Source organism: Canis aureus, chromosome 3, assembly GCF_053574225.1.
Source record: "Canis aureus isolate CA01 chromosome 3, VMU_Caureus_v.1.0, whole genome shotgun sequence".
Classification (NCBI taxonomy): Eukaryota; Metazoa; Chordata; class Mammalia; order Carnivora; family Canidae; genus Canis; species Canis aureus.
Window position 1 is genome coordinate 51,807,626 of NC_135613.1, and position 15,295 is coordinate 51,822,920.

At 38.6% G+C, this 15,295-nt stretch overlaps 1 long non-coding RNA gene across 7 annotated transcripts in view; it reads right to left on the bottom strand.

The window, feature by feature from the left end:
• LOC144310891 (uncharacterized) overlaps positions 1–15,295 on the bottom strand; it is an 89,264-nt gene that overhangs the window by 11,533 nt on the left and 62,436 nt on the right. For all 7 annotated transcript variants that reach the window (XR_013376521.1, XR_013376522.1, XR_013376518.1 and 4 more), the window contains 2 exons: positions 13,384–13,473; positions 13,005–13,217 (listed from right to left, as the gene is read on the bottom strand). This is a non-coding gene — a long non-coding RNA (uncharacterized LOC144310891). The remainder of the gene's footprint in view (positions 1–13,004; positions 13,218–13,383; positions 13,474–15,295) is intronic.

Here is a 15,295-nt window from a genome sequence, read left to right on the forward strand (position 1 = left end):
TCCTAACCTTAATGCTGATGCTTGAGACAGATACTGTTCTTGTCCAGTCAGCATAGTTTCCTTGCTTCTTCTAATACCAGAAGTCCTCCCCCTGGCATAGAACCCCTTCACGTGGCTAGGATGGATGGCCTCTCATCATGAAGTGAGATGGCTATGCAGTTCTGTGTAGAGTGAAACGTACCGTAACCATGAGTTTTAGTCTAGCAGTGAACATATGACCCAAGTCAGGACAGTCTGAGTCCTTCCTAGTGCTTTCATGCCAGAACTATTAAGAAATTCTCCAATTAAAATTGCAAAGGAGATATTTGTGGTTGAGGGGCCACAGCAGCCATTTTGCACAACATAGGAGAATTTTCTGATTTCCAAGCTTAATCCAAGTGTTTACAAGTGGTAAATTCTAAGCTTCAGTGGCAAAAGGAAGTGGCCCAGAGCTGAGTCTGAGAGTTGAATTGTTCTACCTGAGAAAATGGGAAGAATTTGTTTTTGTTTTTCTTAATTAATGCCTGTTAAACTAAACTTTCTTTAAAAGGATGCCACCTAACAGCATACCCTGGGGGTGATGTGGAGAATGGAAGAGCAGAAGGGACATGGGAGTAGGAGGTAGGACAGAGGGGCATGAGTGAAAAAACAGAGCAAGAAAAAACCCAGGAACGGGACCTCCTTTTTGAATTTGGAGACTGACTAGGGGCCTAAAGAAAACTGAATTTGAAAATGAAATTAAACCAAAAATGTCAGCATAGTGCAAGATGGGAAGCTCATTCACAGATGAAGCCAGCTCATGAGGAAATAAGAATAGAAGCTTTTGGGGGAATTCTCAGAAACCCTAGGGATTTTCCACAAATTGTGAGAAAGGGGATTCAGGGCAGTTTCTAGAGTAGGGGGCATTATCATCTTGTGAAATTTACTGGAACAGGTCAAGCTTTCATGGAAAGAACCCTGGCTGCAGGGTGAGAAGGACCAGCTCCAGCACCAATTTACTCCTATGTCAAGTTGTCTAAACTTTCTGACTCAGTTTCCTTCACTATAAAAGGATGGCTTTGGATCAGAATATCCAAAATGCTCCACAATGCATTATTACAAAGAAGCCATAGGATGCTTGTATGAAACAGAAAATAAAGTGAAGTCCGTGGAGGTATACATTTCACAGGGGCCAGTTCTGTGGCTTTCTTCCAATTAATCTGGAAAGATGCAGGAATAAGACTTTTCTGAACATTCAAGATGTCTAATAGAGCAGGAACCCTATGGGGCTGGATAACAGCTCCAAGTCAATAGGGCCTGTTTAATTACATTTGCTCTGTGCCAGGCACAGAGAAATATGACCTATGTATATTATATTGACAGCACAACTCTAGGGCAGGAGCTGGTAGCATTCCTTCCCCGGGAAACTGAGGCACTGTGATTAATCGACCTTCCGAGTTCACACCTGCTGAAAGGCAACTGATGGTCAGAGTCCAGAGGCTGTTTCATTAATGCCTTCATCTTCTTATCACATGTTTATGGACAGTTGAACTGGCAATGCCAGTTTCCCATTCATGTCCAAGCTCTATCTTCGAGGTGAGCCTCCAAACATCCCTGTGTGTGGGGGTAGCACCAGGATTACTTCCCTATTCCATGTTTGAAGAAACTGAAGGATCTTCCCAGAGTGCATGGAAGATCCAGGACCCAAAGCCAGACTTGCTGGTAACAAAGCAGTCTCCTGTTGGGGAGGTTCCAATGTCACAAAATCACATGATGTGTTTCCAGCATCCTGAGACTCATATTCTGAGCCCCTAACCGGGGGAGTTGAGAGTGACCAATGTGCCCTGAGGGTGTGAGCAAATCACATTATTTGCATGAGGAAAACTCTCACCTGCTCACTCACTTCTGCTTCAGAATAATCTCGTGACAGGTAACTAACAGCCTCTGCCATAATCTTTTGCCAGCTTTCCAGATGGCACTTGAGTCCTTGGGACCAGATCAACGCATTGGGAGCTGATGTGCGAACACGGCCTGCAGGAGTGTGTAAGGGAGACTCTGATGCTCATGGGGCTTGGCGGTGCCCCAGTCCCAGTTGTCCACACACAACCTCACCCTTGGATTGGTGGCCAATCCTGGCCAATCCTTCTGATTGCCCTGTCTCCACAGTGTCTGCCTGCCAGTGGAAATGCATGCCTTTCTACCGAGTTCCAACCAGAGATTTGTACTGATGTCGAAGTAGCTATTGTAATGCCACCAAATGACCACCCGGCGCTGCACCAAGTCCTCACTGTCTCTCATTGACTCATTCACAGCTGCCCAACTTTCAGTAGTGGTTCTCAATTCCAGTTTGCATGAATGCAGCCTAGAAGATGTCAACAGTGGAGGAGTTAGCTCCCTCACAGTCATTGGGGTTTTCAGAAGGAACTTCTGCACCTAAGGAACCACTTGAAAACCTGCTGGGGCCACAGCACATTATGATTTGGTTTGCATTTTCCTGATGACTAACAAGGTTGCAGAGAAATGGAAGCCCTTTTGCACTGTTGGCAGGAATACAAATTGGTGCAGCCACTAACAGAAAATAATATGGCAAATCCTCAAAAAATGACAAATAGAGCCACCATGTGATCCAACAATCCCCCTATCTGGAAGAATTTAAATCAGGATCTCAGATACTCATTGTCCCATATTCACTACAGCACTATTTGCAATAACCCAAATGTAGAAACAATGAAAATATCCCTTGACAAATGCATGGATTAAAAAACCACACACACACACACACACACACACACACACACACACTTCAAAAAGAAAGGGAATCCTGCCATATGCAACAACACAGATAAACCTGGAGGACATTATGCTAAGTGAAATAAGCCAGACACAAAAGGACAAATACTGCACGATTCCACTAATATAAGATGTCTAAGGTAGATCAAATATTTTAAAAATGGAAGCAAAAATAGAATGGTGGTTACCAGAGAATGGAGAGAAAGAAAAATGAGGAGCTGCTAGTCCACACGTATAAAATTTCATTTATACAAGATGAATAAGTTCTAGAGATCAGCTATACCACACTGAGCCGGGAGAGAACAGTACGAGATTGTACACTTGACAATCTATTAAAACGGTAAATATCATGTGAAGTGTATCTTAGCACAATACAATCTTAAAAAGAAAAAAGAAAGGAAACCTGCTGGGGCTAAAGACAAAGTATGCTTTTTTCTCAGACTTTCTATACGTCTCCTAAACGGAAACCACCTGCCTTGTCCCCGAGCCAGTCTAAGCACACAGGCCTTTTAAACTTAGAACATTTTCATTTTTGCCTCGGATGAAAAAGTAAAATTTTTCCCCAGCCAAAGAAAGCCCTGAGTCAGCAGAACTAATTGGTTTATTAGGCATCATGTACATTTTAAGAAACAGGGCTAAGATCCAGACTTACCTTGATGAGAATTTAGAGTTTCAAGGAAATTACTACAAATATATCCAAGTGGGGTGAGGTAAGGGGTAGAATCTAAACCCAAAGAAGCAAAAAGCAGACTGGTGTTAGATCCTTCTCTATTTCTAAAATTCCAGAAAAGAGTGAGAAAAACTGTAGAGATACATAAATGGCTTAACCACTCCACGAAAACACAAACACAGAAGAAAAGAGGGGGAGAAGGTCTCGGTACATTAGAAAACAGGGTTTGGATTGGTTACCATAAGGCTGAAGACAACACAAAGTGTTCATACACATTGTGGAATTTGTTTCTCGAGTGGGTAAGGGTTTTGCAAGTCTGAAACCATGTGTATGTGACAGTTGAACAAACAAATAAGCAAGTATTGATGCGGGGAGTCAGGTTTCTCTCAGTCAGAGAAAACATCAATAAACAAAGAGAAGAAGCGAGGATGAAGCCTCTGGTGCTGGGTAAGAGCCCGAGCTGCTAGGACAACCTCATGATTATTATTATCATGATTGTGTTATTTAATATGAAAACAAGTAAGTTCAGAAGTATAAACAGGTTGGTATATATGGGTTAGAATATACGTGTGTATTATCTTGTTCTCTATGCTGAGCGCTTCCTAGAAGTGACATCCCAGTGGCAACAAGTCCACTTAGCACTCAGATCTTGACTTCTGTCTTGGTCTGTTCAGGTTGTTAGAGCAGAATGCTATAGACTGAGTAGTTTATAAGCAACAGAAATTTACTTTTCATAGTTCTTTTTTTAAAGGTTTTATTTATTTATTTGAGAGAGCGAGCAAGCACAAAAGCTGGTAGAAGGGTAGAGGCAGAAACATACTCATTGCTGAGCAGGAAGCCTGATATGGGGCTTGATCCCAGGACCCAGGATCATGACCAGAATCAAAGGCAGATACTTAACTGACTGAGTCACCCAGACACCCCTATTTCTCATGATCTGGAGGCTGGTAAGCCCAAGATTGAGGTGCCAGCAGATTCAGGGTCCAGTGAGAACCCACCCTGGTTCCCGGCTGGCCATCCTTTTGTTGTGTCCTCACATGGCAGGAGGGACAGGGGGCGGACTCCCCAGGGTGTCTTGCATAAGGGTTCTTCCCTCATGACCTCATCATTTCCCAAAGATTTCACACCCAAATGTCACCACACTGGGCATTTGCATTTAACATATGAATTTGCAGGGGACCCAAATATTCAGCATACAGCAGTATCTAAGTACTATTCTCCAATGAAAGGGACCAAGGCTCTCTACAGTAGTGGCTGATTCTAAGGCTGAGCAGGGAAAACACAAGATGAGGGTCTTGTAGTGCCAGAAAAAAACCCCAATGAAAAGCTTAAAAAAAGATACGGGCATATCTAAAAGATAGAAGAGTTACCCAAAGAGACCCCAGTGGTCAAGCTGCAAAAAGGTGAGCAACCTAATATATGATAATAGTATTTAGCTTTGGATCATAATCTAAGAATACAATAAATATCCACAAGTCCACACTGATATAAACACTTGATTGAATAAATAGGTGAAGAGGATTAAGAGTATACTTATCTTTTTTCTTAAAGATTTTATGTATTGGGGATCCCTGGGTGGCTCAGTGGTTTGGCACCTGCCTTTGGCCCAGGGCGTGATCCTGGAGTCCCGGGATCGAGTCTCACATCAGGCTTCCTGAAGGGAACCTGCTTCTCCCTCAGCCTATGTCTCTCTGTGTGTCTCTAATGAATAAATATATAAAATCTTTTAATTTATTTATTCATGAGCGACAGAGAGAGGCGAGACACAGGAAGAGGGAAAAGCAGGCTCCATGCAGGGAGCCCAACGTGGGACTCGATCCCAGGACTCCAGGATCACAATCTGAGCCACAATCTGACACTCAACCACTGAGCTGCCCAGATGCCGCAAGAGTACACTTATCTTGATGAGCACTGAATAGTATATGGAAGTGTCAAATCACTAGATTGTCACCTGAAACTAATATAACATGTAGGTGAACTACACTGGAATTAAAATTAAAAAAGAATCATTAGTCAGTCAATCAATCAATCAGTAATTGGAGAAAGAACAAATATTCCTTACAAAAAAATTTCAATGAATAAATGTAGAAGGAATGAGGGAATGAAAACACCACTATTGGAGCACCATGGTAATAATTATTGCAGGCAAGACCACTGATGGATGCTAAAGCCAGTGGATGAAACATAGAAGGTGTATTTTTCTTATGATTTACTTATTTACTTGAGAGAGAGAGAGAGAGCAGGGGGAGGGAGTGGGGAGTACAGAGAGAGAGAGAATCTAAAGCAGGCTCTCTGCTGAGCTTAATCTCATGATCCTGAGATCCCGAGACCACAACCTGAGCCAAAATCAAGAGTCGGTCATTGCACCATCCAGGGGCCTCAAACACAAAAGGTATTTTAAATAGGATATTTGCACAGCCTCAAAGTTCTGCCCATTGTATTTAATTAACTGTGGTGGTTTTAACATGTGTCCTCTAATTTTGGTATTCCTCCCTCCAGGAAGAATTCATCCCCACCTTACCCCCTTGAATTTGAGCCAGATTTAGTGATGGGTTCTAATGACTGGCATAGAAAGGGAAAGCAATAATTTTGGAGTGGAGAAACCCAGCAGACACCGTCATAAGTGAGTGAAGTAATATCACCAGTTCTAAATCATGGTACCTTATGCTTCCTGATAGTATGTGATGAGGAGCCACTTCCTCTGTAACAGATTTTCTCCCCAAATCTGTAACTCTAGTCTAATCAGGAGAAGACAGGAGACAAATCTAAATTGAGGACATTCTACTAAAAATACCTGGACAGTACTTTTCTGATGTTGACATGAAAAACATGAGAAGATTAAGAGACTGTTAGGTGGGAGGAGACCAAGGAGACATTATAACTGAATGCAATGTGATATTCTGAATTGAAACCAGAAACAGGAAAAGAACATCAGTGGAAAAACTAGTAAAGTCCCAGTGAACTGTTAATTTAGTTAACAGGATTATGCCATGGCTGTATAGGATGTTAAGAATAGCAGAAGTCGACTGGAGGAGAATATCTAGGAGCTTTCTGTAACCTTTGGGAAATCTTCTGGTAATCTGAAATTCTTTCAAAACCAATTTTTTTTTAAAGCATACTTAAATTAATTTAAAGGCCACTTGGGTGGCTCAATCAATTCAGAGTCCAACTCTTGGTTTAGGCTTAGGTCATGATCTCAGGATCATGGGATCAAACCCTAAGTCGGGCTCTGCACTCAGCGGGGAGGCTTCTTGAGGTTTTCTCTCTCCCTGTGCCCCTCCCCTCCCCTCACTCACACACTCTCTCTTTCTCTTAAATAAATAAATCTTTAAAAAAAGGAAAAAAATTAATTTAAAAAGCCCAGCGGTGTAAGAAACACATCCAAAACAAAGTATCACAGGATATATGTGTGTGTGTGTGTGTGTGTGTGTGTGTGTGATGGATAAGAATGTATTAGGGCAAGTTTAAGCAAAAAAGAAAACAAGGAAACAACATTACCATTCAACAAGATAAAATGAAGGGTAAAATGTATTAGAGGGGAAATAACTCATTTCAGTTTGATAATAATTATCTACCTCAATAAAGATATAATTGCACGAAACTTGATCTATCAAATGAAATGACCTTACAATATATGAAGGAAAAATCTTCTAAGTGTAGACAACATTAACAGAAATACGAATGTTGATGATTTTAACACACCACATTCGGTCAAGTAGACATAACATGCGTAATTGGATAATAAAAGAAGTAAGGTTGATTTACTAGATATGTCAAACTTTTTAACCAAAAGAGAATACATATTCTTTACAAAGCCCCAGGGAGAATTTAGAGAATTGATCATAATCTACAGTACAAAAAATCTTCAGTGATTTCCAGAAGGAAAAGAATGTGTGGCTATCTTATGTGGTCACAATGCAATAAAACTAGAAATTGATAAAATTTATAACAACTATAGAAACAAAATCCTAAATACTTAGAAATGGGGAAAAAAGACCCTAACATTGTCCTATAAATAGTTGCAAAGAGGATAATACAAATTTTAATTGCAGAATATTTGGATGAAAACAAAACTGAGAACATTATGCGTAAAAACCTCAGAATGCAGTCCAAACTGTAGTCAGATGCAAATTATAGATTAAGTGCTTTTACTTCAAAAAAGAATAAGAAAAACTAACTGAAATTATGAATTCCATGAGATGGAAAATGGACCATGAAACTACAAAATGCAGGAGAAAAAAAACAAACTAACGCATCTAAAATCAGAAAAGCAATTAGAAAGAAGTAAATCATAGAATCAATCATTGAAGGGCTGGCTTTTTAAGAAAAATGAAATTGATAAACTTTTGCTTATTCTAATCAAAAGCAAAAAGGAGGGGGGAAGTGAGAAATAATATTACTAGTAAGAAAAGGGAAGGAACCACAGGAAAAAAATAAAGAGAAAATTTTAAATATTCAAAGCTGTTGGCATGGAAACAGACATATAGATGAATGTAACAGAGCAGAGAATGCAGAAAGAAATCCAGGCACACACGGTCAATTAATTTACAACTAAGAAGCCAAGAAGATACAGTTGCTTCCCATCCCAACCATCACCCGGTTATGCCAGACTCATAAAATAAATTGGGAAGCATTCCCTCCTCCTATCATTTTCAGAGTTCATGTAAAATTGGTAGTAGTTTTTCCTTAAATGTTTGACACAATTGAAGCTCCTTGGGTAGGGCTGGGGGGGCGGGATGGTATTTCATTATGAATGAAATATCTTTAAAAGAGTAGAAACTATTCGGATTTTCTATTTCTTCCTGAGTCAGTTTTGGTAAATTGTGTTTTTAAAAGCATGTGCTAATTTCATTTGAGTAATTATTTTATTAACATACAGTTGTGAGTAAAGTCCCCCATAATCTTTTTAAAAAGTCTATAGGATCTGTGATGATATCACCTCCGTCATTTCTGGTTTTAATTTGTGTCTTTTTTTTTCTTGATTAGCGTTCCTAGGCATTGTATCAATTTTATTTAGTCTTTTTAAAGATCCAAGCATGAATTCTATTATTGTCTATTATTTTTCCTATTTGGTTGATTTTTTTCTTTATTATGCTATCATTCCTATTTAAGTTGTAATTTATTCTCCTTTACATAATTTCTTTTTTTAAAAAAGATTTTATTTATTTATTCATGAGAGACACAGAGATAGAGGCAAAGACACAGGCAGAGGGAGGAGCCCAGGATCAGGCCCTGAGCTGAAGGCAGAGGCTCAACCACTGAGCCAACCAAGCGTCCTTACTTTTCGTAATTTCTTAAGATGGAACTTGATTTGTGGTTTTAGACCACACCTCTCTTCTAATATAAGCATTTAAATCTATAAATTTCACTTGAAACATTGCTTTAGTTGCATTTGGCAAACTTTGATATGTCATATTTAGAATACAATTTGCATATTATTTTTCACCATCCTTCAATTTAACCTATCTGTGCCTTAAAACAAAAATGCATCTCTTATGCATCAAAATTGAATTTTGCAATTTAAAGAGAGTACTAATTTCTACCTATTAACTGAACTGCTTAGACATTTACATTTAATGTAGGTAATGATATGATTGAGTATAATTTGAATGTTATGAATTTTTTGTCTGTTCGTTCCATCTTTTTTTCTTCTTTCTTTTATCCTGTCTTATTTGGGATCAATTGCATATTTTTAATATTTTATCTTTATTATTCAGCTATACCTTTGTTTTCCTGTTGGTTAGCATTATTTTTAGTTGCCCCAAGGGCTCTAAAGTTCTTTTTTTAATTTATCACAACGGACTTAAAATTAATATACCACTTCACATACAGTATAAGAACCTTACCATAGTGTAATTACATTTTTCCTCTCCTTTGTGCTACCAGCGTATATTTTACTTCTACGTAATTATAGTCAGTTGTCTTTTATTTTCCCACATATTTAGTATTTCTGGTGCTCTTTTTACCTTCCTGTAGATGTAATTTAGCATCTGGTATCATTTCCCTTCAGCCCAAAGAGCATAATTTAGTAGATCTTGTCATTCGGGTCTTCTTGTAACAAATTCCCTTCGTTGGTTATTTTATCTGAAACATCTTTATTACACCCTCATTTGGAAGGCTACTTTCACTGCATATAGAATTCTGAGGTTTTCATTCAGTGCTTTAAAAATGTTCCATTGTCTTCTTACCTTAATAAATAATTCCCTGTAATGAGCAGTGAGTTATTATATATTATATATATATTATATATTATATATATATATATATCATTGGTTACTTATCATTTGTCCCTGGGTGTAGTTCTTTTATAGACCATGAACACAGTTTCAGTAGGAAGCCAGTAACTTCTTACCTGTTTGGTCTCACCTGGTGGAGATTCCCCTCCTTGCAACCCCTCTGTCTGCCTTTGCTTCTAGCATGACCTGCCATGCTACTCTCAATGTAAGTGGGTAACATCTCTCTATTCCCTGTGAGTTCTGGTCATCACATAGAATTTTCTCTAGTATACTCATTTGGTCATTTGCATTGGGAACTGAGCCCAGTAGAGAGTCCTGACTGTGTGTGTGTGTGTGTGTGTGTGTGTGTGTGTGTGTGTAATATATCTATATCTAGATAGATAGATAGATAGATTGATATGTCAAAAGTTCTAAAGTGTATAATATACTTTGGGCCATAGTAAGTGGATTATTTTGGATTTTGTAGATATATAATAATATATTTACTCACCATAGATACACATGACATTTACTGACATAGTAATATGCTCAGTATGTAATATTATTACCCCAATAAACAGGACACTTAAATACTACACAATAGTTATTCTAAAAATAGATAAAGTCCATAGATAAAATCATAATATGAAAGGTAAAATATAATATATATATATTACTCTTCATATAATATTCCACTATAAAATACATGGTGGAATTATCTTCATATATTTTAACTATTAATGTTGTTGTGAATTCTATGCTTCCTAATATTAATATTGTGATACTTGGCTTCTTTCTGCTTGCATTTATCTGGTATGTTTACATATCCTTCAAATGTAACTTTTCTAGGTGCCTTTGTTTTCATTGTGTACTGATTCACAGAATAGTTAACCTCTCTTTTTATGCTACAAGTTCCAAGGTCTTTGTTTTTTAATGTTTAGCCAGGTTCCAATTTACATATATTGTCTCCTTGCCATCTTGCTTTATTCTTTCCTCTATAGGCTTGTACATTGGTTTTCTTTTCCTGTCTTTTGTTATATGAGCTCTATATGTTTCTTTATTTTCTCTAGGGAATTTTAAGATCTAAATCCTACTTTTAATTCAATTACAATTTCATTTTATTAAAAAAAAATTGCATCCATTAACTCTTTAATTATCAACCTTAAACTGGAAATAGTATCTACTAGTTCTCTTCAGTTCAGAAAGTTATAAAATTCCTTCCTTTTTTCCATTCCCTATTTTATGTGTAATATGAGATTTTGGAAGCTGCTTATTATGTTTTTTTCTCATTTTAAAGCCTTCTAATCTTTCAAAATCACTTATGGCAATTCCATAGTGCTTTGCAACTATATTTTAAATTTATTAAGTCTTAATTATATATGTAAACAATTTCAGGTTTCACTTCTAGCCTTTTATTCTACTTCTTCATTACTGAGTTTGAGTTTTTAGAAATTGCTACAGTTTCTTATTACATTTGAGTTCAGCTTTGGGTAACATTTTTCTGGATAGGTATGTGGGTTGCATGCTCTGAGTATTTGCATATCTGGGAGCTTTTCCCATTATCTTCACACATGAATAGCATTTTGTCTAGGAATCTGGGGGTTAGTAAATTTTCCTCTCAAAACTCTTTATGGATTTCTCCAATGACTTCAAGCATTTAGTATCTCAGAAGAGAAGTCTCAGCCCTTCCTGATCCTCGTTTGGTCTGAAAAGAATTTACTAGGTAGGTCTCTTCATCCAATGAGCTCCCCATAATGAGCTCGTGGGCTTTGCAATATAATTTTAATAGTAAAAGTTAAAACTACATTTTAACTTGGTCCTCGTAACTTATCATGAAAATAAAGACTGATCTGTTTAGAGCATTCTTTCCCAAAGGACAGAATAGGATTGTGAATAGGAAATCATGGTATAGTTTAGGAAAACAAGTTTTCTGCCCTAGAGCTTGGTTATAAACAAGAGAGTTAAGGAGAAAGAGGAGGGTAGTCCTGAACAGAAAACAAAGAAACAAGGTGGAGATGATGACTACTGACAGTTGACCCACATTCATTCAGTTTCATGGGCTTAGTTTCAATTAAAGTGAAGAAAATAAGATCACAGTAAAATTTCATATTTGTTTCCTATAGAAAGAGATCTACAAATGTTTCTGGAAACACAATATGTGTGTTTCACCGCTTTGTGAAAATCGCCCCTCATATTACCATTACATCTTTGGACATTATCTATTTTTAGAATAACAGTTGTGTAGTATTTAAGTGTCCTGTTTATTGGTGAAATAAGTGTCCTGTATCAGAGAAATAATAATAATAATTTATTGGAGAAAAAATATAATAAGATTATTATAAAATAATTCTCCAATAGTAATATTGGAGAAATAAAATATACCTAGCATAATGTTACGCTAGTAAATACCATGTGTATTTATGGTAAGTAAATATAACATATTATTATATATCTGCAGAACCTAAAATAATCCACTTACTATGGCCCAAAGTATATTATACACTGTAGAAATTTTGAAATAAATGTTGATGTAAATGATGCTCTTTTGTACACTCAGCCAGAGTATCCCTCAACACACGCACCAGAGAAGGGGGAAAACCCAGGAAGAGGTGAAGAAATCATCTTTCTATGTACCATGACTTTCTTACAACTTCCAGAGTTCCACTGAGTCTAATTCCTGCTGGAATAGTTCCTCTGGGCTGACACTGGTTTCAGAAAGACATACGGTGGCACCAGTTCTTGATAAACTGGCATGTTTGTGTGCTCACTGTCTCCAAGCTCTCCCCACGTTCTGCAGGGAGCAGATGATGTGGAGGGGGAGAGAAGTGTCGCAGTGTCTGCCCAGCTGGTCTGGATTATCCAACCTCTGAGGTGTATCCGCCGGCTGCCCAGTATCCCATTATAAATCACCTCGTTGTTGAACATCAGGCCCGACTGGGGGCTGATTCATTGGCTGAATGCTGCTACCTGGCTCCCGGAGAAGCCTGTGTCTCTGTCCTGTAATAGTCATCACGCTTTAAGCAACCTTCACATTTTTGAACAGTTACATACTGTCCTCTGCTGAGGAAAGAGGAAGTCTGGAGTCCATTTCCGGCAGCTAGCAGGGAGCTGTTCTCCTCTCCTTGACATTAGCAAGGTTTGTCAGCTTGTTAATCTTTAAGGGGATTTGGGGTTGAATTTGGGGGTGGGGGGTGGGGTTTGGGGTGGATGATATAGTCAGAGCTCTTCAAGATGGTTTGAGGGAGTAAAATAGATGCCCATGTTTTTTATGGCTACGATTCCCGCTTGGCCTTGGGTTTCAAGTCCCAAGTTTATGTGAAAGGAAAACCACAAACTATTGGATGTGTAAGCACTATAATAATAGTCTCTACCTTTTTTCCTGGTGACTTCCAAGTCTGTTTCCATAATTCTGAGGTAGCAGGAGCAATCAATAACTATAATATAAATTACATGTGGATTGAGCATTCAAGCATTACAGAGTCTGCGTCTCCAGAAAGCCAACGTTAACCGACGAGGTTGGCCTGGACACACTTTCCTCCCTGTTCCATTATTTTTCTTCCTGATGCCCAAGAGCCAATTGAGATCTGGTGAGAAAAGCAGAATTAGGGAGTAACTAGACTCACCCCCTTTCCCGGAATTGCTTTATTCTGATAAACTCCCGTCGCGTGAGCTAAGACCACATTAGCCATGAGATAAAACAGAGGACGGGAAATCTCTCCCACAGAGACCAACTGTAGCAGTCATACTTACTAATTATTCTCTGACAAATACATATTTGCTTTAGACAAAATGCTCGAGATGTGCTCCATCTGGCAAGCATCACATGAGGCTTCTGTGCAGCTAGAACAATAATACCATTGTTTTAATATCAGATGGTAGAGATGGAGTCAGAATGACATCTGCCCCTATAGACACTGTGTTCTGGCTCCCCACCTTGGGGCAAAGAGAGAAATCTAAGAAGTGTCCTCTATAGATTTTTCTGGAGAAATGCTATGCTCTTTCCATGAGAGTGATATTAAAACTGTCCTTCAGGGATGCCTGGGTGGCTCAGTCGGTTAAGTGTCTGCCTTCGGCTCAGGTCATGATCTCAGGGTCCTGATATCGAGTCCCTTTCAGGGTCATGGGACTGAACCGCCCATCAGGCTCCCTGCTCAGTGGGGAGTCCTGTTCCCTCACCTTCTCCCTCTGCCTCTTCCCCTGCTTGTGCTCTCTCTCTCTCTCAAAATAAATAAAATCTTTTTAAAAATATATAAACTGTCCTTCATGAACCACGAACATTGCAAAAGTGCTTAAGATCCCCATGGGAGCATGAAGCAGAAGAGGAAAGATCTCTAACTTGCATTTAGAGCTGCCCTACTCTTATTTCTTTAAATATTGGCTTCCTACATAAGAGCTATAGAGTAAAGGAACAGTTTTACTGCTTTTAAGAAGAAGGGGCGAGGAGGGCTTGAAAATCATATCTATGACATGATGCTTTTGCTTTACAGATTTTCTTGCGTCCCATTGTGGGTAGCGGTAGCCAGCAACAACCCATAGCATGGGATGGATTTGGAGCATAGCCTCTGTGACTCTGTTTTGAGAAATTTCTACAATATTTTTTAAAAGATTTTATTTATTTATTCATGAGAGACACAGGAGAGGCAGAGGCACAGGCAGAGGGAGAAGGACCCCGATCTGAGCCAAAGGCAGATGCTTAACCACTGAACCACCTGAGTGTCTCCCCCTACAAGATTTGACATACCGCAGAGAGAAATGCCAGTGCTCCTGACTATGGACATTACCAACCCTTAATGAGTCCACTTTACATAGATAATCAATGCCTTGTACCAGAGGATTTAGCATCGTTTTGTGCTCCTGAAGAATCACAGTTGGTCAGAAACACTTAACAAAAATAACACACACCCTTTTTAAAAGCAGTTTTTCTTTCTTTTTTTTTTTTTTTTTTCATGAAGCTCAAAAATCCTGACCAATTTTCTTTCAACATGTATTCTTTTAGTCTGCCTTTGGTGAACTTTTAACAAGAGGCAAGGAGGCACAGTAGAATAATACACAGGATGTTTGCCATTAAAACTGGGTTTGGGCCCTAATTCTGCTACTGTCTACCTATTTTGGGGATAAATTAGCTAGCCTCTTTACATTCAAATGTCCTCATTTGTAAAATAGAAATACCTGAGTGGCCTCATTCCTAAGAATGTTAAATAGAAAAAACACAGAACTGATCACAGCAGAGATCTACAAGTGAGGTCTCCACTCATTTTTCTTCATTTTTTAAAAATTTGTAGTTTCATGTTAGGAACTGCTAGCAGAATGGCCTTGTAGCTATGTGAGGTATTCAGAAGGCAATTGATTATCATTTTAATATCCAAAAGCATTGGGTGGTCTGGGATGATGAAAGTTTGCAGGCTCCTGTCAAGTTCAAAGGTGTGCAGTAGACAGAAAATACACCAACATGATGTAAGATCCAAAGCAATAGAAAATCTGAGGAGGTAATCAACCTGAGTTCAACTTGCAGGTGTCCAAAAGTAGACAAAAGAATTAAGAGACTCACGAGACATGAATCAAGAGGTCTTGGCACTCCCTGAAAACTTCTTTTGAGTTACAGAGTCATTGATGTGAAATAATTATCGATACGGTTGAAGGCACCACGTCAAAGGTGCCGCCA